This window comes from Cydia fagiglandana, chromosome 22, assembly GCF_963556715.1.
Source record: "Cydia fagiglandana chromosome 22, ilCydFagi1.1, whole genome shotgun sequence".
In the NCBI taxonomy this organism is placed as follows: domain Eukaryota; kingdom Metazoa; phylum Arthropoda; class Insecta; order Lepidoptera; family Tortricidae; genus Cydia; species Cydia fagiglandana.
In genome coordinates, this window is record NC_085953.1 from 4726001 (window position 1) to 4751297 (window position 25297).

The 25297-nt window shown below is 38.6% G+C and overlaps 1 protein-coding gene across 2 annotated transcripts in view; it reads right to left on the reverse strand.

Annotated features, from left to right (window-relative positions):
* The window catches only part of LOC134675551 (uncharacterized), a 56490-nt gene extending 36264 nt beyond the window's left edge, over nucleotides 1–20226 (reverse strand). The window contains exon 1 of one of the 2 annotated variants that reach the window (XM_063533824.1): nucleotides 19892–20226. The gene's annotated coding sequence lies outside the window, so the exon portion shown is untranslated. The remainder of the gene's footprint in view (nucleotides 1–19891) is intronic. The other variant, XM_063533825.1, reaches the window with a different exon arrangement.
* Between the last annotated feature and the right edge of the window lie 5071 nt (nucleotides 20227–25297).

Here is a 25297-nt window from a genome sequence, read left to right on the forward strand (position 1 = left end):
ACCTACAAAATACCAAACTATAAAAAGAACACCCCGCCCAACAGGTCGGACTGCGGCATGGACCCCATGACACTGGCGGCGTTACCTCTCTGTATCGCAAGGGAAATACGTTGAGAGAGGTATGCACCGGCCCTGGGGTCCCCTGTGGTGTCCCCTGTCACTTTTCGTCGGGTAGTTGCACAAATCTCTGTTTTGACATTTTGCTGGAACATCAGTTAGCCGCGACCACGACCGTGATACCCGTGTCGAAAAGTCGGTAAATAAAAGTAATAACATAAATTCGCGATAGACCCGTCTATAAATATGAGTTAATATGTGTTCAAAACGCGAGAGTTTTAAATATTATAGAGGGAGAGAAGGCAAAAATCTCACAAAAAACAAGTTTCTTTTTTATTTCGCTACAATATCAACTGAATAGACTAAATGATGTCACGCCATCGAAGTTTTGATCAAATAGGCTGATTTCTTGATAGCCTAACATTCCGTTTACAGGTATCATTTTGAATAAGTACCTATTGCATTTCTTTGGCTATTCATAAAAAAAAAACTTTATCCCATATTTTTTTTAAGTGTGCTCGATCGTTACACGTGGCTGGAAAGGTCACATCAACTCATTTTTTTAAATGTTCAGGGATTCTCAAAGCCAAGTAAACTTTCAGTAAAAACAAGCAAGCAAGTTACTCTAAAACAGTGGTGGGCAAAGTAGAGCCCGCGGGTCCCCGTAAGTCCTATGAAATAATTAGTACATGGCATTGGCCAACGATTATCACAAATCAAAATAAATTTTGGCTACAATTCTGGCCCTCCACTTAAATTTCCTAAACTTTCTGGCCCCCCATGAAGAAAGTTTGCCCACCACTGCTCTAAAATGTATTTTATCAGTAAGAAAATTTAGTGGCTCTGAATTTATGATTCGATATGCCTTTGACAGTAAATTGCGCCCTGAGGGCATTTCACGAAAAACGAGAGATGATTTTGGAAAAGTCTGCTACTTAGCAACGGCATACCTACGTATCTATATCGATAGGCCCGATTCAGATTTTGAAATAGATATCTTTTAGAAATCACCAAGATACGATAACGATATGTTTAAGATCTAACCTGTCAAATTTTACATTTGCGCGATTCTGGAGATACTCTTGATCGATTTCCACAGGATATGACTTAGAAATCCAATTCACATCTAATAGATATCTTACTCTATCTAACGTAAAAGTGACATTGGTTGCCCGAATTGCGCTGCAAAAGAGAACTAGTTGATATCTAAACTATAACGTATCTAGAATGGATCTAGTACGTGTCGTCTCTTGTGAATATCTTGAAGTTCGAATACGGCAGTATGTATTTAGTTAATCTTTATTGCATATAAGTAAATTTTCACCCACAACATCAGAGGGGTTATATATAAAGTACGTTGCTATTTTCTTGAAGCTTTAAAGGTTGTATTGGTCCAGAAATACCTCATGCGACAGTTATTTCCACAATTTAGCTGTGCGTTGAAAGGTTTTTTTTTTTAAAACGTGCAGTTGAGGACTGCCAACCGTTTCCTCCTCCTCCTTGTGTCGTATTCCTCATTGCTGAGGGTCGTGGCCTCCACGAATTATTTTGTGGACTAACTCCTTCCACTTGTTGCGATCTTCAACAGTGTGCAGTGCATCGTGGATTTTAGATTTTGTGCCTTCGCGGATGATCTGTTCATCGCATTGGGCTTCTTCCACTTGGTCGCCTTCCTTGGACTTTTCCCGTTACCAGAAGCATTTCCAGGTTGTCATTTTTCTTTCTGGCTATGTGTCCAAAGAATTCAAATATTCTACGAAGACAGATGGTGGACAGCCAACCATCTAATTGGTACTTTTTTAATGTCAATATCCAGAGAGGAAAATGGGAACTACGTTTGTACGGGAAAGCGGCCGTCCCCTTTCCTCTTAAAGTAAATAATATATCTTCATCATCGTCATCATCATCTCAGCTATAAGACGTCCACTGCTCAACATAGGCCTCCCCCTTTTATAGGGGGGTGAATGCCATAATCGCCACGCTTGGCAGGCGGGTTGGCGATCGTAGTCGAGTACACCGAATTTGAGGGACGCTGCTGCCCGTCCACCGGTGGTCTTGGACGTAGTTTAAGGACATACCCGGGTAAATAGTCTATCTTATTCTACCGTAACTCCGCACTTGACCCTTTTCCAATCAAAATCCATGCAACTATAAACACACTATAAAGCGGACGGACGGACGGACGGCCTTGCCTCGCCATGCGGAGATCTTAACCTCTACGTAAACAAACACTACCGTGCTGCAAAATTATTAGAGTAGAATATTCCCCGTTCCCGTAAGCTCGCGAGGGTAACAGGTGAACCAGAAAAATAGAACTATGGTTATGGGTAGTCAAAGAGTAACAGAAAAGCAGGACGCTCTCTTCTTCTTCCTCATTACTAGATGTATACAGACAGATATAAAGCGCTGGTGGCCGAGCGGTGCGAGCGTGCGACTTGCAATCTGGAGGTCGCGGGTTCAAATCAAACCCCGGCTCGTACCTATGAGTTTTTCGGAACTTATGTACGAAATATCATTTGATATTTAGTCGCTTTTCGGTGAAGGAAAACATCGTGAGGAAACCGTACTAATCCCAATAAGGCCTAGTTTACCCTCTGGGTTGGAAGGTCAGATGGCAGTCGCTTTCGTAGAAACTAGTGCCTACGTCAATTCATGGGATTAGTAGTCAAGCGGACCCCAGGCTCTCATGAGCCGTGGCGAAATGCCGGGATAACGCGAGGAAGAAGAGACAGACAGATATAAAGCTTAGAGTGAAGCGTGCCGGTGGATAAAATTGCTATCCGCTGTTGTTAAAATTAAAACAATAACTAATTAGGTATGTACCTACTTAGACGCAGCCAATTGAAGATTACACAAATGGTGGTTTGCTTCAGGCGAATGCTTGCTTGCGGTCGGTTCGGTTGGTATAAAACCGGTGGCCCTAGAATTACAGAGGAAATGTAGCGTTTATATGTATAATTTGTAAAATGTTTTGTTTGACCTTTACGTTTCATCTGTTGGCACATTAATTTTAAGCGCGTTTGAGTTTCAAATCGTCGCATCGTAGTCTTTTAGGGTAAGTAGATACCTAGATTTAGAACTTGAAGAAGTTTGCCACTTCCCTTACCCGCCGTTACCGTATCACACAACACAGTATAGGTAGTTATTACGAATATAAGAAAGGTTACGATATACTTAGGATAAATAAAGGTTGATGTCAACAACAGCGCCCTAATTAGTGGGCCGGGCGGATGTGTTACACGTCAACGCCATTGATTTATGATTTTCTAAAAACTTACGAAGACAAATGATGGAAAATATGTTGTTTTACAGTTTTAATTTGTTTGCGACGGGTATTGCGTGATTGATGAGGGAATGGAAATGTTAGAAAGAGAGAAAAACTAATTGCATTGAAATAAACCCTAAAAGTAGGTACGTAAAATTCTTTTAGGTACTTCTAACTACTCTACCTACCTACTTTTAGTATTAGTTTAGACGCTTAGTGGATCACACGGCACAAATGTACCAGGGACTATACCATTAAGGGCCCCCCCACATCTGGCGTCTTTCGAGCGTCGGCGTCTGTCGGCGTCGCACGGTGGTCTGGCCCTAGGCCATAATTCAAAATATGTTATGTGTTATTTTTAAGTGTCAAATGCATTAGTATTATTCACTAATAAATGTACTTTAAGGAGGTATAAATAGATCCTGGATAACTCATTATTTTCATTCTCTAATTAACGTCGAAAGTGAACTGAACTCCCGGTTGTACGCGCTCTCTTATCGGCAACTAATTAAGTGATCGGTCATTAGTGGTGAATTTCTGCTGAATTTGTGTATTTACTGATTATTATGAATATGGAGCTTCAAGAATCAGGTATGTAGTTTTGTTTATCACCCTAACTTTCACTCTTTTTAGAAAAACATAATAATAATAAAGGGTCTACGCCATGACAAATTGTAATGAGATTTGTTTTAAATGTTATTTCTTTACTTGGAGTTTTAGTTATTTTATTAATCCAACGTAATGACAAGATTTATACCAGTTTAAAGCTTATTTTTTCTAGATTTATAATCATGAAAGTCTTGCTGCGTAAACTTGCGTATTTAGTTTTTAAAAGCCTGCTACGCCTGCGTAGCCGGCTTCGTAGCAGTGCTACAAAAATGATACGTAACGAAATTCACTATTATTTTTTTATTTTCAGATGATAAGTACGTGGGATCCTTTACAAGAGGCTTCATATTTGAACTCTGGCTATCTTTCAGTGGTTCGGACAAAGATAAACGTCTTCAAATTATGCAACATGTGATAGAAATGATACCAGATGCTGAAAACGTGGACACCAACAATTTGGATAACATCATAAAGTATATTTGTGAACGAATTACAGTTATTTGGAAATCCGCTTCGCGAAATAAGTCTGCGGTTCTCAAGAAACATTCTGAGTGGCTTAATAAAAAGCAAAGTGTTAATATGCCAAAAATAAAATCGGGGGCCGATAAGTCCTCAACTGTTCAATTCGTTCAAGAATCATCATCGCCGGGAACCTCATCTGCAGTTGGACGACCTAAAAAAGAGTTTACTGCTTGTAGCAAGCGGTCAAAACGCAGAAGATTAGCAGCACTAGCTGATCTTGATGGATCAGCGGTCAGCGATTTAACGAAGGCATCAGACAACGAGACCAAAGAAATAAACCCTGACGACGTGCTTTCCCTTCTGACAGGCGCTAAGCTCACCAAGCATCAATATTTGTTACTGCGTGAGTTTATCAACTCGCGAAAAAATCCTGTTTTACCTTCATATGAAAAAGTTCTTAAAGCAAAGAAGAAATGTTATCCAGAAATCATCAGAGTTACGGAATCAGCAGGCGAAGTGGAATTGCAGAGTTTATTGAATCATACTGCATCTCGCATAGTAGAACTACAAAACGAAGTTTTAAGTACTATACCAGAGGAATCGATGGGTGATGTTACGTTAATAGGAAAGTGGGGTTTTGATGGAAGCACTGGCCATAGTGAATATAAGCAAAACTTCGCCAGTTCAGATGTGACCGGAGACGGAAGCCTATTCGTAACATCGTATGTACCTCTTCGATTGATTTCAACCACTTCATCATCGGATGACGCCGTGCTGCTTTGGAAAAACCCGCGCCCATCGTCGACTAGATACTGCCGGCCAATTCGATTTCAGTTTATTAAAGAAACTAAAGATTCGACTGTTAACGAACAAACATACTTTCAAGAAAAAATTGAGCAGCTTGTGCCTACGATAGTGAAGTACGGAGACGGCAAAGAAATAAACATAAATCACTGTTTGCAACTCACCATGCTTGATGGGAAAATATGTGCCGCACTCAGTGGCACTTCCAATGCAACGTGCACCCTTTGTAAAGCTGTGCTAACTCAAATGAGAGACGTTCCTTCTAGCATAGAAAGGCCTATTGATTTTAGTAAATTGGAATTTGGACTCTCGCCGTTGCATGCGTGGATTCGGTTTTATGAATATTTTATTCATTTATCGTACAAACTTGAAACAAAAAGATGGTACGCTACATCAGAGGAGGATAAAAAGCACATAGCTTTGAGAAAGAAAAAAATCCAGGATGAGTTTCGGCAGAAGTTGGGTCTAATTGTAGACAAACCACGAAGTGGAGGGAGTGGCACATCCAACGATGGAAATACTGCGAGGAAATTTTTTAAGCACTCTGATGTGTCTGCTGAAATCACAGGTATCCAGCAAAGCCTTATTGAACAGTGTGGAACTATTTTGGAGTGCATATCGTCTGGTTATACAATCAATGTAAGAAAATTTGAAGAATATGCCACAAAAACGGCTGGCCAACTCATGGATGCATATGGCTGGTATCCTTTGCCTTCATCAGTACACAAAGTGCTTATACATGGTGCCATCATTATAGAAAACGCTCTAGTTCCTATTGGAGAGCTGTCCGAAGAGGCAGCTGAGTCAACAAATAAAAATATAAAGATGTTCAGGCGAGACCATACCAGAAAAATGTCACGAACCCACACCAACGAAGACCTTATTCACAGGCTTCTTTTAAACTCGGATCCATTAATAACCTCCAAGAGGAAATTGCCGCGTAAAAAAAAAACTACACTTTCTTGTAACGTATTAAGCTTATTAACTAGTACTGAATAGAATTTAATGCTTCACTTATTGTTTTCGTTTGCTTTACTGTTATCTTTTCTATAGAAGTATACTCGATCTTTATGATTGATTTTTCCATTTAGTATTTAATTTTTTTTGCCCGCGGACAGCGAATCGGGGCAATTTTTAGGTTAGGTATTTATTTGTATTAGTTTAGTTATTTTGTTTTAGTGTTTCTTATGCATTTTTAGTATGTATTAATAGTTAAAACTAACAAAGACTTCAGGTTTTTTATGATGTGATTTTTAATGGAGAAAAGTTTAATATACTTATCATGTTATATACTGAAACAAGTGTTTTATTTTATTAAAAACAATATTCGTTACATCATATACTCATTCCCGAAAAAAAACTACGATAATTAACATTTTTTTTAATTATGGCCGCCTTTACAAGGCGCGCCGACCACCGTGCGTCGGTCCAGCGCTATGGAAAATGACGTCGCTGCCCAGTTGCGTCGACGCTGCGTCGACGTCGGCCATAGAATTGTAGACGCCGACGCTCGAAAGACGCCAGATGTGGGGGGGCCCTAAGTATTGTACTGCTAGAATCACGCTAAAATCATAATCGTAACCCTTTCTTTGCTTGGCATTTTGGATAAAAACGATAGCGGCTTTGAATAAATTACAAATTCAAATATTTTGATTAGGTACCAGTAAACAATCTAGATTTCAGTGCCTAAGAGTAAGTATGTTTCACACCCTTTGCGCTAAATGTGTTAGACATTCGAACACATCGACGCGCGGGGTCAGTTGCGTGCGTCTATTCTGAGTTTAATACAAAATAGATGTTGACGATTGCCGGGACTGTTCTGTCTGGAATGTGGACAAGTCTACGGAAGTGTAGAGAACGTTCGGTTGCCACACGGAAGTCGGACTGTCTAGAGTATAGCAGGGGTCGGAAACCGGTATTTGCTCAATACAAAAATACCGGTATTATTATGTTCCTTTTCGTTCTTTGGTTTATTATTTCATTTTTAATAGGACAACCTAATGACACAAAGTTGTTACCTAAATACACGATTCAGTCCTACGTAAAGAGCATAAAATAATTCAAAATATTGGGCTATTTCGGGGTTTTTTAAAAATACCGGTTCCGAGCCCTGGTGGGGAGCTTTATCTGTCAATGTTCTACTCCTTATCTTAGTATTTATACAAAATAGATGTTGACGATTGCCGGGACTGTTCTGTCTGGAATGTGGACAAGTCTACGGAAGTGTAGAGAACGTTCGGTTGCCACACGGAAGTCGGACTGTCTTAGAGTAGGTAGCTTTATCTGTCAATGTTCTACTCCTTAAGTATTTATACAAAATAGATGTTGACCATTGCCGGGACTGTTCTGTCTGGAATGTGGACAAGTCTACGGAAGTGTAGAGAACGTTTGATTGCCACACGAAAGTCGGACTGAGTATATAGGTACTGTAAAACCTCCCGACTATAGTCCCAACTATGGTCCAAAATTAACTGTAATTTTTTCGAACAATACGGATATGAATGGTCGTTCTTGTCTACGCGACAGCGTGATAAAACGGTGTCCATCACTTTCTATCCCACGGTGTTAAACAGTGACAGTTATTTTATCACGTGGATAAAGATGGATAAAGCTATCCATAATACGCTAGCAGGTGTGTCTTTTACTGTAACTTGTAAATAGTTCTAAGGTATGGTACGTTTATAAATGGAAGAAAATATCGGACTAAACCATAAGGAACATTGTCCTTTTGAACTTGTGGACCATAGTTGCAGTATTGGACTATGGTTGGGAGGTATTACGGTAGCTTTATCTGTCAATGTTCTACTCCTTATCTTAGTCATCTTGCTCGCGTTGTCCCGGCATTTTGCTACAGCTCATGGGAGCCTGGGGTCCGCTTGGCTTCGCAACTAATCCCAAGAATTGGCGTAGACACTAGTTTTTACAAAAGCGACTGCCATCTGACCTTCCAACCCAGAGGGTAAACTAGGCCTTATTGGGATTAGTCCGGTTTCCTTACGATGTGTTCGTTCACCGATAAGCGACTGGTAAGTAAATATCAAATGATATTTCGTAAGTGCCTTTTCACGATTGTCATAAAACAAACCCTACCTAACCTATCTATAGGATAACTACGAAAATAATGAAAAATTTACGGTTTCAGTTTTAGGGACTAAAGTTAATATGACAAACAATACATTATGACTATTTATGACTTAAATTTCTGCCCAATTTGAATTTTAAGATACGTCTAATATTACGTCTAGATACGATATGGATAGATATTTCAGAAAGTGACTTTACTTCAAACAAAAAAAGCATTTTTTGACACTAGACGTAATATTTGACGTAGGTATCTTAAAGTTCGAATCGGCCAGTGTATGTCAAACAAAGAGACCCCGGCCTTACTCTATTGACCTTCGCCGGAAGCCGACGTGATATTACAAGACGTTAATATCACATAAAATATTATCTAAATACTAAAAACGTAAATCAGACAGGATAACGAAGTGCCAACTGAAATAATAATTTTACGCCGAACGGAACTCTATAAATTATTTTTAAAGGAAAAATATGCGCAAGATTTAAAGTATTTTATAATTTACAGGCTATATCTTCAACAAAAATCGATCATCAGATCGAATAATTAAAACTCGAATTGGCCTGTTAGTTAGTAGACTCCAATTAACATCAAATACAGTTTGTGTGCAACTGTGCAGAACTTTTTAACGATAAAATTGTGCTGACGAAAAAAAAAACTAAAAATATTTTATTATAAGCTATCGGAAAATATTACTTTGTTATTTTGCTAGGCGCGGCCGAAATGCGAGGAAGGCATTATTATGTTTTATTGGACAATAAAGATGGAAAAAACTTTTGATTTCTCGGTTAGTCGACGATACTCAAAGACGTACGGCGTTAAAATACGTTTTAGTATGTAATTAACTTCGCTAGTGGTCGAGCGGTGTAAAATGGGATCGAAGTTTAGAAGAATAGCGGTTGGATTTCATGCAACACGAAATTCCATAATTGCGGATGTACTTACCTACTTATAGTCGCACCAAACAAAGTCTGCAGCGGATTTGATAGCCCACGCAGTGTAAGTGTTATGTATACGTCATAATTTCATAGAAGTTTGACGTTTAAAATTACACTTGCACTGCGTGGGCTATCAAAATCGCTGCAGACTTTTTACGGTCTGACTCTACTTTACTCTGTAGCGGTATCATGGTCGTATTTTTATCATCTGTCATGCCATGCGTCACTTTCGCACTTACATATTTGTTAGAACGTGACAGGCATGGTGACAAATGATAAAGAGCCGACCATGTTAGCCCTACAGAACAAGATACATGAATGAAACTTTGACACTTCGTCTACGAGGACAATTATAGTCAGACCGTAAAAAGTCTGCAGCGATTTTGATACCCCACGCAGTGCAAGTGTCATTTTAAAAGTCAAACTTCTATGAAATTATGACACCGTATACATAACACTTACACTGCGTGGGCTATCAAATCCGCTGCAGACTTTGTTTGGTGCGACTACTTATACTATTTTACGTAATTTTCAAAATTTCATCGACCTTTCTGAAACTTGGACTGATTACCAAACAAACCCCCTAGGGGGCCGATTCTGGGTCCCAAAACATCACTGGCAACGGGAATGCACTTATTTTTAAAATATTTATCTTGTTTTTATCACTTGACAAACGGGAGCAACGGAATCGTGGCACATAGACTTGTTGATTTCTCTAATTTTATTTCCATCCGAAATTTTCCTACTTGTTTACAAAAAGCGGCCAAGTGCGAGTCGGATTCGCCCATGAAGGGTTCTGTAGCAGCAAGTAACATAATAAAATTGCGGTTTACGATTTATGACGTAATATTTAAAAAAAACTACTTACTAGATCTCGTTCAAACCAATTTTCAGTGGAAGTTTGCATGGTAATGTACCTACGTCATATATTTTTTTTAGTTTTATCATTCTCTTATTTTAGAAGTTTTACCACTTTGGAAGTGTCTCTCGCGCAAACTACTCAGTTTAGAAAAAAATATAATTTTTGAAGACTTATACCTACCCCACACGTATGGGTTTGATGAAAAAAAAATTTTGAGTTTCAGTTCTAAGTATGGGGAACCCCCAAAATTTATCGTTTTATTTTTCTATTTTTGTGTGAAAATCTTAAGCGGTTCAAAGAATACATCTACTTACCAAGTTTCAACAGTAGTTCTTATAGTTTCGGAAAAAGTGGCTGTGACATACGGACGGACAGACAGACAGACACACATGACGAATCCATAAGGGTTCCATTTTTTGCCATTAGGCTACGGAACCCTAAAAAGGGCCAAGTTCCTCCACCGTAAACAGGAAACTGTTTAATCTAAATAAATATGTTATCGCATAAAATAATTCAGCCTTGGCGCGCTTTTCCCGCACTTCTTTACAATAAATTACTGGGCTTGTTTATTTTAACACCGTATAAATAGGCCAAGTTCTAGTTAAATTAATATTATAGGTACCGATCTTATGATATTTGCGGCCTTCGCGTTTTTATTACAGTTTCATTGGTGCGTTCGCTTGCGGTTGGATTTTATTTGATTATAAATGTCTGTTTTTACGGGATCCTTATAATCTTATAAAGGTTGTAAAACTATAAAGTTTATGATACGCCTTAATTTAATCAATAATAATAATATGACACATAAATACTAAAATATCTGGGAGACCGAGCTTTGCTCGAAAAACACATAAAACTCAAAAAGCGCGTTTTCCCAGAGACCAGACCTAAGTAGATCGATTTTTCGCCCCCAAAAACCCCCAAACAGCAAATCTCATCGAAATCGTTAGAACCGTTTCCAAGATCCCCGAAATATATGGGTTTGTAAATACTTATACAAGAATTGCTCGTTTATACTTTTATATTTTTAAGACTGATTGTAAACGTGTTCTTGCAAATAAAGAAAAAATAATTTTATGATTATGATTAAAGGTATTAGATTATAGATAATAGGTAATTAATAACTTAATTGTTTAACACGACGGTGCATTGCCTCTTTAACGTGGAAATTATAAAGGCCTAGCACACGTATCTCACCCGCGATATAAATTACCCGTCTTTTGCTAACTGTATTATTAATTAAAGTAAAGACAGGTACTCTATCTCGCGAGCGACATAATGTCGCGCCAATCATGTGCTAGCCCTGCTGGTTAGACTGACTAGAAGGTTGCAAATTCAAATCTTGGTCGAGGGTATTTCGTTAGCTCATGGGTTTTAGATTAGGTTAATTAAGATATTTAGCAATTTTATTAGTTCTATTTATTTAACTTTAAATACTTCGGCTTTCCTTGCATCTTTTCCGAGTCATCTGTACCCTTAGCTTGTCAGTAGGTTCAGATAGCACTGATTGTATTTACGACCCGATATAAATAGTGTTTGTCTGTCGCAATTGCGTGTCAAGGGCGCTGCGAATGCCCGCCCTAATCCGACCCACCTATAAAAGTTTTACATGATAGTTATATAACGGGTTTCATACACCTATGTATAGTACACCTACTCGTGCTTAATGCGAGTTTGACACTGCCGTATTGGTAAACTAAGTCACAATGCATCTCCCTCGTTCTGACGACATTGGTTGCAGATTGTACAGTCGCCATCAGATATATAGGAGCGGCCAAGGTGCTCACAAATATCTAAACACGCCTCTATTGTCTAGGCGTTAGAGTGCGCGTTCAGATATTGTGAATACCTTAGCCGCTCCGATATATCTGATGGCGACTGTACCTACCTTAGCTTCATTAGAGCCTCCTAAGGCCCAAGGTCCTATCTATAGTACTTATTCAGTTCGATGAAATTTAAATCATATTCAATTGGAGCAGAGTCGCGTTTGTTTTGTTTCGTTCAATTTTTAAACGAAACCATAATCAACTCTATTCCCTGCACTAAAGGTTCAAATTTCTGTGGCAAATTATAGGTTTTCATTTGTATGGCTGGGCCTTATATTATGAGGCTAGATCTGTGGTGTCTACGAGGTAGTTTTGCACGTCTAGAACGTTACTAGTGTCTGGCTAAGGAAAGTTTGACCATGCCAAACTAAATTACGTCAAAAGGTACACCAACAGTGTTTCTGCGTAATTGTGTTTCCTTGTTCTGATGCGCCATGGGAGTTCATTCTAGAGTTAGACAAAGAGTCTGCAGCGATTTTGATAGCATACGCAGATCAAGTGTTATTAAATAAGGTGCAGGAGGACAATTTCGACTACGGGTAAATTTCAACTATAAAATCATCATTATGCTAGGAAATCGAAACTCTACTTATGATTTTTAAGCACTTATTCATAGGATTAGTTGCCAAGCGGACCCCAGGCTCCCATGAACTGCGGCAAAATGCCGGGATAACGCGAGGAAGATGATGGTTTTAATCATTTTGTTTAGCAACTTGTAACATAATTATAGGCATAAATTCTGTTAGGTACGCCCCTGTAGCTATCTATCCAGTCATGACGTAAACCACCCACAGAAAAACTAAGTCCCACGCTTAAGCCCTAAGCCCTAAGGGATCGAAATAGAATGAGGTCGTCTGAAAACTTAGTTTGATAGACTATTTAATAGAATATTTAATAAAATACCACAAGACATACAATTACTAGAGCTCAATCAGTTTAAAAAAGCCTTGAAACTGTTACTGATTCGAAAGAGTTACTACTCAATAAAATTTTTAGATGATAAGGATTGGTAAATACATATTATATGCATGCTCTCAACATTTGTATGCCGTAAGGCGCCACATAGTGAAACTGACTGAACTGTAACACCCTCTATAACCTATTTTGGACAAATAAATAAATTTGTATTTGTATTTGACTATGCTAATAGTTCAGAGTTTTCAAAGTTGTGTTTAATTTTGCATTACATTTTCATAATTTACATTACAAAGGCGATATTTTTAATAAGCAGACCAACTTGTGAAAATTACTGAACGATTGAGGTAGTCAGGGGGGCGTTCTTTTCAACCCCACTACCACTAGTACCACTCTATCCTCGTAAGACCCAGGGCAATTTTGGCGCTTTTGAATTTGGAACTTTCTTTTATTTCTATATGAGTTCAAAACTCGAATTAATTTGTACTTGTACATCAAGTACACGGACTTACGAGGTTAAATCTTAAAAAACGTTTTAATTATTAGCGTTTCAATAGTGAATCGGGCACCGTGAGATGCAGAATTGCAGACAGACGGCCGTAATAATAATAATCTGCTGTAAGCCGGTTTATAGTTGGCGGCGCTGTAGGCATAAATCATCGGTAATCAGGCATTAGCGTCTATCAAACGGAAAAGTATCTTTCAGTCCGTTCTTCTGTTCGACTTATGTTTCATTAATACGTTTTTTTTACACTTCGACGGCATACAAGTACACGGTCGTGATGGAAAACGCATTCGCGGGAGGAAACTCCTGTGATACCGACAATGTGTTTATCTTCTCTATATAGGGGGTAACTCCACAAAAGATCCCTATGGGTCAAAGTGTATCCGCAAGGGCCCCCGAAAACGATAAGATAAGACAATGTGTCAAATACTTTATTGTACAAAACAGGATAAACCCACTTCATTAGTACAGTCACCTGCAATAATATGTTACTCTTCGAAGGCCGCATAAATATCTGACATTATCTTATTTGTAGAGCCAAAAGAGCGTGTCACATATTTTTGCGGTCTTCGAAGAGTAACATATTATTGCAGGTGACTGTACAAAGGCGGACACCCCCCCCCCCCCCCCTTAAATCCCTTTAAGTTAAGGGATCATCTGTACGGATATGATGGTCGGTTTTGTCTACGTGACAGCGTGATAAAACGGTATCCGTCATATTTTATCCCGCGGAGTTAAAAAGTGACATTTATTTTATCAAGTGGATAAAGCGATCGCGTGGATTTACAAAATGGCATAAAAAATGTATTAAATGTTGTTATAGATTATCTATTAGGAAATTAAAAACTTTACGACCATACATACCTACTATATTTTTACTATATAGTATTGTGTTTTGGAGTATAATTTTTGTATATACCTAGAAGCGTAGTTTTGTTCAAGGAATCTTTGTAGCCAATTTTAGTTGATAAATTAGAGTTAAATATGGATTAATTGACCATTCTCCTTTGAAGTTGCTTGTACAGATTACGACTCATCTACTTCAACTCAAATACGAGATTACCGATGTAACTAATTAGCTACGGGCTAATTAGCTAATTACCGATGTAACTAATTAGCTACGGGCGCCGAGCCACCGACTGAATTTTGAAGTGTCTCATAGTGAGTAAAATATAATTTTGATGTCAATTTCAAAGGTTTTCGATACAATTGGCTGGTTTGTAAACCTCTTCATGTTATGCGGGTCGCAACTTTCGCGCGGCGCGTAATTACTTTTAATAAATAAATAAAATTAAATAATAATGTCCATCAACGTTCAGTCAGATATCACTGGTGCGACATGGTGGAGGTAGATGAAGAAGAAGAAAGCGCGTGGTGCGTGGAAGCGCTGGTGGCCTAGCGGTAAGAGCATTCGACTTGCAATCCGGAGGTCGCGGGTTCAAACCCCGGCTCATACCAATGAGTTTTTCGGAACTTATGTACGAAATATCATTTGGCATTTACCAGTCGCTTTTCGGTGAAGGAAAACATCGTGAGGAAACCGGACTAATCCCAACAAGGTCTAGTTTTCCCGCTGGGTTGGAAGGTCAGATGGCAGTCGCTTTCGTGAAAACTAGTGCCTACGTCAATTCTTGGGATTAGTTGTCAAGCGGACCCCAGGCTCCCAAGAGCCGTGGCAAAATGCCGGGATAACGCGAGGAAGAAGAAGACATGGTGGAGGTAGATCTGCGCGAGCCTCGAGTCAACAATTGACGAGAGGTCGCACACGACCGAGAAAAGTGGCGCTGTCTTGTGTCGGAGGCCAAGTCTCATTTTGGGTCGCTGAGCCAACAGAGTAAGTAAGTAATGTTCAGTCAAGAACTTTGCTGTTAGAACCATCTGTACATTATGTTTGTGTATTAGCCGCAACAAAATCATAATAATATAATTCCTGTTAGTCCGATTGCATCTGCCAGAGGTGTTTTGTTTACGATAAATCATCGGTAATTGTATTATTGCCGTGACGTCAGCTGATGATGTATCCCGAATGTTCCAGTGATGTCAGTGACGTTTAGACTTGTACAGCTCGCGTCGAACCGGTCATATGATCAGTTCTCATACTCATACTCATACTCATTTATTTATAATATAATTACATATTACACGTCAAAAATGGAAATTAAATTAGATAAATTAAGTTACAATTATAGTTATTATGTTACAATAATACAATTACATTATTATTACAGTTTTGGTTGGTATACCTAAATAAGTGTGTCAAATATTATTACAATTGTGATGATAGTGTTAATTATGTTCATTTTCACCTTTTCATTTTGCCTTTAAGAGGAAATTTAAAATTTACTGTCTTCTTTGTCACTCGAAAGGCCGTAGCTAAGTATTTAAGATGAGTACCGAGTTTGAAATAACAACGAAAAGTAAATATGTATCGAATATTCTACTTATTCGGTGTAATGTTTTTTTTTTGCCAAGATGTCAAAAGAAAAAACGTTTCGTGTGCAGAAGACACATAAACGCAAAAAATTGCTGAATGGCTTATGACCTTAGAAATGCGTGGATGAAATCTCTCTGGTTGTGATCGGGTTATTCGGGTCCACGGTGTATATTTGTCAAAAAGTAACAGCTTTAAGGCTCCTCTTCACCATTTATGCGTTAGAGGGAGCAAGTGATATTGCTATGTCATTCTACCGCATGGCTGCGTCCCTCGTTGGCGTTGGCGTTGGCCCAACGTGAAGAGGAGCCTTTATACAGCTTACAGCAACAAATCTCATCAAAGACCTCCGGGAAACTAATTTAAACTCCGCAAAACAATACGGTAGAAGAAACAATTTACTGCCGTCACTATTACTCTTTCATTTGTTTCTAGGGGCATTCCACGAAACTGTCGCTTACATAACGCTTTTGCCTTGTATGGCAGCTACCTCAATAAAATACGTGAACCTCGAGAATATACTGCCAATTTATTAGCCAAGTCATGAAATATTACCTGACCCAATATCGCTTACTCAGCATTTCCAGAAGTATTAGAAGAATTGCGTTATGTAAGCGACAGTCTCGTGGAATGCCCCTCATATCAATTCTATCTATTTTCTTGTTTTACAATTCTCAAGGGCTCTATTTGTTTTGTTGAAATGCCGATTCATGTCATCGCGACTATAGTATAGGTACGTAGTTTTGCAAACAGGAATTTTGTTGAAACACATTGCAATTAAAATGAAAAGATTCCTTTAATAAATGGTGTATTCCTACACGAATCGACTAACCTCCACAGCATTTTTAATTGAAAAATACCTACTTATCATTTATTATAATACTATCTACTTTTAAATAAGGTTGAAAGTGTCGAATTGACGAGCTACGCTACGACACAGAGAGCCTACCGCAAGAAACCAAAACATCGAAATTTTGTTATCTGCACTATTTTGAAGAGCAAATTCAATTTTTATTTTCGTTTTTCGCTGTAGGCCCTTGGGGTAGTTTACTCAGCATCTAACCTAGGCACTAGATGGAATCGAAACTAAGCCAAAACTTCAGTCAGATACTAACTACAAAACTGCACTCTACACTGAAATACCAGAAAGTTGAACATCAAACGGGAGTCAGAACAATCGTTTTAAATAATTAATACAGCTGATTCATACGGCTCTGTTGATGTTTTATGGAGCTGAATGTAGACATTGCATCATGAATAAATTTGATGTGTATCGATATATTGTTTCCAGGCTGTATATGGTGGTTCAGGCTATTCAACCATATTTAGGGTAGTGACGCACTAACAATCAAAATGATTGGCAAAGGATAGAGTTGCCATATTCAATAAAATATCTTCTCTATGAATATTATGAGGATTAATCAAATATGTAATGTATAGTAGGCAGGAGAAGTTACTAATGGCACAAGGTGTCCAAAACGATCTAAACACAACTACAATGTTAAGTGGCACACACTGGCATATTGATTTGAGGCAAAGCCGAAAATTGTTAATAAAGACGCCACGAGTATTTTTTGACTCAGTTAAAAAACGTTGCATACAATACTTTTTCTACGACCAAGCACTTTGAAATAAAATTGAAAATTTAACAAATCTTTTTAATTCAAGAAGTAGCAAAAATGGAGGGTTCGCGCGGGAAAAGAATGAATGAATGATGTCTATAGTTCACTTATTTGTCAGAGATGACTTTTAAAATAAGGATGGTAATATTGTATACGTATTACATTCAATATTCTTTAAGTGGTCATTACACGAAGTATCGTAAAATCGCCAAAAAGATACTGCGTGTATGCACAAATTCTTTTTTGAGGAATAGACTAAAGACTTGTCTTGAAAACTATAGGTAGGGTTTCAAAGGTGTGTGCACGACCCTTTAAATGACAAATAAAAGTACGAGAGCAGAAAAAAGTAATAAAATGCTTAAAACTAGAAAGTGCTAACTATAAACTCTACTAGCCTAAATTAGTTTCCATTACTTATGTACGTAAAACGATCCGTAAATTCGCCATAAATCTATGACGTGCATTCAACAACAACTCTTTGTCTAAAGTGCAACGGTGCAAATACTAATTAACTATAAAACACTTACGTCTTCCGTCATTTCGCCTGGGAGTTATTCCTTTTAATCCTTAAGCGCGCATGTACAATAAAATCGCAGTTAGAATAATTCATAGTTTGAGAATCTTTAAAAAAACTGAGTCACATTTTTATTTGACCCTGTATAATATAAATTTACTATTTTCTGCAAATCAAAAAAACGGTAAATATTTACAAATTGATCGTATTCAATAATAATTCAGTGTTGGCTAAAAATAATTCAATTTTAATTAAAGATTTGTACGGACTGACTCTTTGTAAAGTGTTCTAAAACTGCAAAGATTCTTAAAAGGCTAAGAATATGATCAGATGATCACACGTGTCAAATTAATTTACTTTAGATGTCGCACTTATAAAATTAGTTGTCTGTTTTAAGAATTAACACAGATTATAAATTAAGGATAGAGTGGACATAACGTTCGAAACTTTAACAAAGGTATCTAATTTGTTTTTTCGTTATAAGTTCTTAATTAACTCATTTTAGTTTTAGTTCAGTCTTCTTAGACTTAATAAATACCACTAGCATTAATTTACTTGTACGTTTTATGTAATAAATAATTGGCTATTACATATTAATATTGCAGATGCATTCTTATAATCTCGTCTTCTCTATTCATCTGAAATATGCTGCAGATATAACTAACCCGGCCCCTGTCACAGAATAAATAATACCTATAGTACTAGGTACAGAAGACTCACTCTCTAACAAAACGCGTCTGTTACGATCAGGACAGATATGGCCGCTAGGTGGCGACAGCGCCACGCGCGGCTTATGGCTTTCCCCAAAATTGGGGTCGAACGGATGTAGTTTTAGCTACCTGTAGCAAAGCGACGAAATCGCGGAGTGAGCCACGCCTGCCCCTGCGTAGAAACTTGTTTGCGGGTGGGCTCAGTTGTCTCAGCAGCTTACTGTACGGTTTATTCGTTCTTTTCGTCGTAAACTAAACTTTTGTATTATGTATTTATAACATAACTGTCGACCTTAACCAGTACCCATTATAAAAAGAAACATTGATGTAACAAGATCCCGAAAGATAAACAAAAACCTCACGCACGTTCCAAATTAAAGAGATTCCGCAGGGATTTTTGTTCTAAACAATCCAAAGTGTTTAGATAAGCTGTTTATTATGTATTTTTCCGTCGTAACTTTATTTTTATATTGTTAGATATCGTTATCCAGAAATATAACTGGTACAAGAGCACATGTGGACGCTAGACTTATATCGACCGGGATATGGACCGAGATTACCTTTTGTATTGGTCGATATAATAGAGCATTTAGGGCTGATTTAGACGGCGCGCGAACTCGCATGCGATTTTAGTTACATTGCGGACTGTTGGTTACGTCCAATTGAACCGGCCGCATTGTAATGAAACTCGCATGCGAGTTCTCGCATAGTCTAAATGAGCCTTTGACGGTGCGAGAACTCGCATGCGAGTTTCATTACATTGCCGTCTAAATGAGCCCGTCTAAATCATAAGTCTAGTGGAACTTATAGTGAATCATTCAAAACTGGCGCATGTGACGCTTCAGGTCTCCGAAGAAATTAGCGCCAAAAACTTGAAAGAAATTAGAACAGATGTCTTCAACCTTATTTAGTATTTACGCCAAATATATTTTTACGCCAAAGGGGGCACTTCTTTATTAGTGAGTAAAGCATTTTGTTCCCTAGGGAGACAAATAGCGCTAGCTTTTAATAGTAATGGAAGGTTGTTGTTGTAAGCACCAAATCGGGAGTCGTGGAGATTAAGGGGAGAGGCCTTTGCCCAGCAGTGGGACACTCAAATAGGCTATTAAAAAAAAAGGTGGTTGTTACATGTTTTATTGACTTGACATTTTATCCACATGTGGACCGTTAAAGATTTTAAGACTTTAATCGGAAAAACTACTCATCAGCAACATTCGAGTGGGCACATGCGTTACAGCTACTCGATAACGATGTTTGACAGTTTATGAAGGCATTTTCAAAGTAAAACTTACCTTAATTCTTAAAGTTTCCCTCGTAGAAATCCAAACAAAATCACAGCACAAAACCACAAGCACTCAACGGCAGTTAGTTTAAGATAATGTCAACAAACCACTATATTTCCCCTTTATAAGAAAACTATTCAAATGTAGGTCCCGATTTCGAAAAGCGACCGCACGACCGCTCTCCAGTGAGAAGAGGCCAGATTTTCACTCATAAAAATAACTCGCGAACGAAAAACATCGTTTTCAGTGTAATAACGTAAACATTCGGAGCTGGTATATCGTACGCTATCTTTGACATCGCGATTTGGACTGGCTAAAATTAACAGTGTTGATGGTACCGATGCAGCGGGCCGTATGAATCGATAGCTTTGCTATGCGTTTACAATTAATCGATTCTCAAGTGATCGCCCGATAACGCTGTGCAGATGTTTTTTTTAATTTTTAAATTTGGAACGGTCACCTTTTTGTGAATGGAACATGAACGTTAGGTTTACGTTGAGCAACTGGTAAAGTATTTACGTTTCGGTTTTCTGGATCTTTTGAACGTTGTTGAGTGTCTGGGTTATTTAGTTTTTGATCTTGGCAGCGGATGTTGTTGGTAATTGGGTTAAATGAAACAAGTTCAACATGTTGTTTTATGATAATTTTGAGTTTGTAAACGATAGTTATTTTATTTATTGGTAAAAAACATATATTTAAATTTAAGTTTCTATTGCTTAAATATATTTAAATTTAAGTTTAAGACCGATAAAGTACTTAAGCACTTAAGTAAAAACAGAAACTCAGTCTCAGAGTTATAAGACGATTTCTATGATAGGTTGAGCTTAATTCTATTCCAGCATTTAAAATAATCGAAAACTATAAGTTGCGTATTTTTAGGTTTAATTTTTTTGATTAAACAGATTGGAATAATAATAATATGATTTATTTATTTTCTGAATAGAAACTAATTTCCTATTTTTTTTTTCATCATAACGATACCTACCTCAGAAGACATTTTCAAACAAAAAATCTGCTTTGGTGAAATATATTAGTAGTTATTTTTGTAATTTCCAATATCGGCTTCGTATCTTAGTTACTTTCTGGTTTTCCCTCACAGCCAATAAATCAAACACCCTGTATTCTCAACTTGCAGACGACCTTAAATGTGTATTTTCTGGTATACAGGCGAATTCATAGATATGTAGACATTTCTTCACCTTAAAAACCCATATTAGCCCATTACAGTAACGTGAAAAAATGTATAAGATATTTTTGAACCCGACTGTACTTACTACGGCTTATTAAGACGCCTATTTCATATTACGAGTGCCAGTGGTAAATTATTGCGGCGATGTGCACTGTGGGCTAGAAACTGCTACCGTGGCGTGGACAAAAGAGTATTTGGGGCATTCCATGAAATCGTCTACCGTTTGTCCCGTACAAACGCGAATTTTCTGAAGATTTGCAGGTATAAGAGTTTCTTTTTTATGACAAATAGTCAAAAATATGCACAGACAAATAATCGATTGCTTTAAATGCCAAAAAAAAAGTCGCATCACAGGAAATAAAATGCGTTTGTACGGGACAGCCCGTGGAATGCTCCATTTGTTAAATATCATAGACTTGCGCTACCACCTCTGCCACGCATACGGTAATTTTACTCCGTGTTCGAGTCGAAAGTGTCTTTGTGTGACGTCCGTGTCTTTGAACGGACCAATCACGGCACGGGATTTTGCTCACCTCGTCCCACGGGGAGCCACTAATGTACGACCAAATAATGCTCAACCCAAGAATGTACAGCCCAATAATAGGCGTCCATGGTGGACGCGTATTATTGGGCTGTACATTCCTGGGTTGAGCATTCTCGGGCCGCGCAATATTGGTCCGGGGCGATAATACGAAGCCACTCTTTTCACAGGGCAATAATGTACGACCCCATAATTCGCGTCCAATAATTTGAGTCCCTTGGCTTTCAATTATTGGGCTGCGCATTATTGGTACAGGTCGAGAAAGCCCGACCCAATAATGTACGACCCAATAATAGGAAGCCAAAAACCAGAGAGATTCTTTTTTTTAAGGGAGCTGTCAAAATTAGTAGGGACGTTCTGACATTAGCTCTTGACAATTTAAAAATAATCGGTTTTTTCTAGTGCCATCTTTCAGTGACATTGACAGTATTGTATTGACACTTGTTGGTTTACAAATACAATAAAATGAATTCTAATAAAAGAAACAGTAGACTCAGTAGAGGTACGAGGTACTGAAAAAATATTAATTAATGGAGAAGCCGAAGTTGGAGGTAAGTGCCGCAATTCAACAACTTAAGCTAAAAAAATCTTCGTGTCCGCATGGTATTCCCTCGTGCGTATGGACTACAGCATGGTGCTGGCGGAGCCGCTATGGCACATATTTAACCTCTGTCTCGAGCTAGAAGTATTCCCAGAAATTTGGAAAATTACTTGAGTGATGACCAGTATTGAAAGGTGGATCAGGAGATAAGGCAAGAGGGTTTCGACTTTCGACCGACACAAAGTTTGTACCCCACACTTAATTTTTTTAGACTGCATGAGAGACAGACAGCAGTAAGTATGTAGATTATGAAGGGCACAGATTGAAACCAGCAGTGACATGGCAGTTTGTTCAAAAGAATATCTTGGTTATATTTGACAACCAGTCTGGCCTAGTGGGTGCCTAGCCTAGTGACCCTGCCGGTGAAGCTGATGGTTCTGGATTCAAATCCTGGTTAGGGAATTTATTTGTTTGATGAGACAGATATTTGTATATTGAATAATTATATTGTTGTCTGGGTGCCCACAACACAAGCCTTCTTGAGCTTACCGTGGGACTTGGTCAATTTGTGTAAAAATGTCCCAATATATTTATTTATATTGAGATTGACTGAGAAAACAAGGTGTATGCTACAAGGTGGAGGTTTCTGCAAAACATATTGGTGAGTCCATTAAGACAGCTGTTTATCAGAAAAACTGAGACTGGGTCACTGATCAATGGGTCAAACACCATCAAAAACTACTACTTAAGAGCAAAAAAATTGTGTTTATGGGGTGGCCCCAGCTCCTCCATGACACCTAGCAGTGTCTTCAGGTCGCTAACTGCCTCCTTCAATGTGCACGGAGTCCCTAGGTATTGGTTCCTGTATACTTCTACCTTCTACCTACAGTGTAGGAGAATATGCTTTACTGTTTCTTCTTCTTCCATGCACACTCTGCACATGGGGCTGTCTGTTTTACCCATATTATGTAGGTATTTGATTAGTGCAGCGGTCGGCAACAAGCGGCCCGCGAACCTCTCACTTGCACCCCGCGTGCCTCCTAGGCTATTTTGTATGTAATATTGACAAACAACAATGTCTGATAAAGTCATAAATATTAACAAAGTGCGGCCCGCATCAACTTCGGTAACTACTATTTGGTCCTTGGCTGCTAAAAGGTTGCCGACCGCTGGATTAGTCTGTTATGACCTGTGATTAATCCTACTATTTTGCGTAGTTGGTGTGAAATGAAATGAAATGAATGAAATGAAATGAAATGAAAAATTTATTGATAACAATTTGTTACATGTCTTTTTTTCCATATAAGTACTAGTATTGGTCTAGTATTCTATGTGCATATACCTGTAAACATAATCCAAATTATATAAATAAAATTAATCGTTAAAATTTGCAATATATCGAAATTATTATTAACAATGAGATAATAATAATAATAATAAGCCCGCAGGGCAGCTTGTGGCGAGCTGTTGGGGAGTAACGACCCCACGGACCCGAGTGCTCCCGAGAGTCGGTCAGGGTCTCCGTCTCCGGCGTGTCTTCGTCGGTCGGAGTGGAACCCCAAGGGGACCCGCAGGACTCTCAGCTCTGGCTTGCCTTCATTGGCCGTCCAGAGAGGAGTCGTAAGAGCTATATTATGCTCCAGGGGTGGAAGTGAAAGATGCATAAGACGCGAGTTGGCACAGTGGCTGGTAACAGCCACTGGGTAGAAAGCGGCGCACACCTCTCGACACCCCTGAGCCGCTCACACCGATGTTGCTCCTGGTCGTCTTTACGACGGCAGTTTCAGGGGCCCATCTAGTCAGCGGCAAGTCACCGCCTGCCTCGATGACGGTGTTAACATTGTTATGGCAGGTGTCCGGACCTCTTTACAATAGCCCAGTCTCATAGTCCACCTAAACTTCAATCCATAGACCGGTATACTGTTCTCTTTTTCTACAATAATCCCAATGCCTGCTGAGACCGGTTCATGGGTGTCTATTGTTGCACCTGTGAACGGGTTCCAGCAGGCGTTCTACATGACATTAAAGCTCTCCAAAGGGCCTCTACGTGTTGGATCTATATCCCCACGCAAGCCTATCAAAAGACCGGGATTTACAGGCCCGTGATTCCAAAAAAGGAGTAACAAATAATAATAATAATAATAATCCTTTATTTCAGACAGTAGATTGCATTATTTTCTACAGTTCTTGCGTTTTTTTCTGTCTGTGTGCCATTTATTGGCAAAAGGCCTCCTCCAACCTTCTCCATTCCTCTCTATCCTTGGCAACTCTCGTCCATGTGGTTCCTGCTGTGGCTTTGATGTCGTCCACCCATCTTCTAAATCTATTCTATGTGCATATACCTGTAAACATAATCCAAATTATATAAATAAAATTAATCGTTAAAATTTGCAATATATCGAAATTATTATTAACAATGAGAATGTAATTTATATCGGTACTATACAAATGTCACGCCTGTATTAATTATTAAATTACTAGTGGAATATTAAAAAACTCACTGTAATCGTAAAACGTGTCTGGGTGTTTTTAGTAATATTTTGGTGTAAGCTTGTAGTTTTGTTCTTTGGTCTGCCTACAGGTGTTCATTTTAGTACAGTACTTATTGTGACACTCTTGGCAGCAGTCCGTCACAAATGAACTACGAGCGGTCGGGTTGAGCTGGAGCGAGGCCAGAGTGGTCGCTGAAGATAGGAAGGCGTGGCGCGAGCTTGTGAAGGCCCTTTGCACCTCTGGGGTGCCTTAGGACAACAACAACAACAACAACTTATTGTGAAGCTGGTTTCTGAACCTTTCCTGGCCAGTTCATCCGCTGCATCGTTTCCTCTTGATCCACTATGCCCCTTTATCCATTATACTGTTACTTTGTTGCCTTCTTTGCTCACTTCAGTGAGGCCTCGATGTCATTCAAGTATGAGTTCCGATGTAAGTTTGTAGCTACCTAGTGCTTGCAGTACTGATTTACTGTCTGACAGTATTAGTATATTTTCTTGGTTTACTTCTCGTCTTTTTATCGCTTTGCAAGCTTCTATTATTCCTACACATTCAGCTTGGAATCCCGTATTGTGTTCCCAGTGTAACCCAGGGGTTTTGAGATGTATATGTTCAGGTCCTCCGAGAAGACACCACATCCGGTCCCTTCAT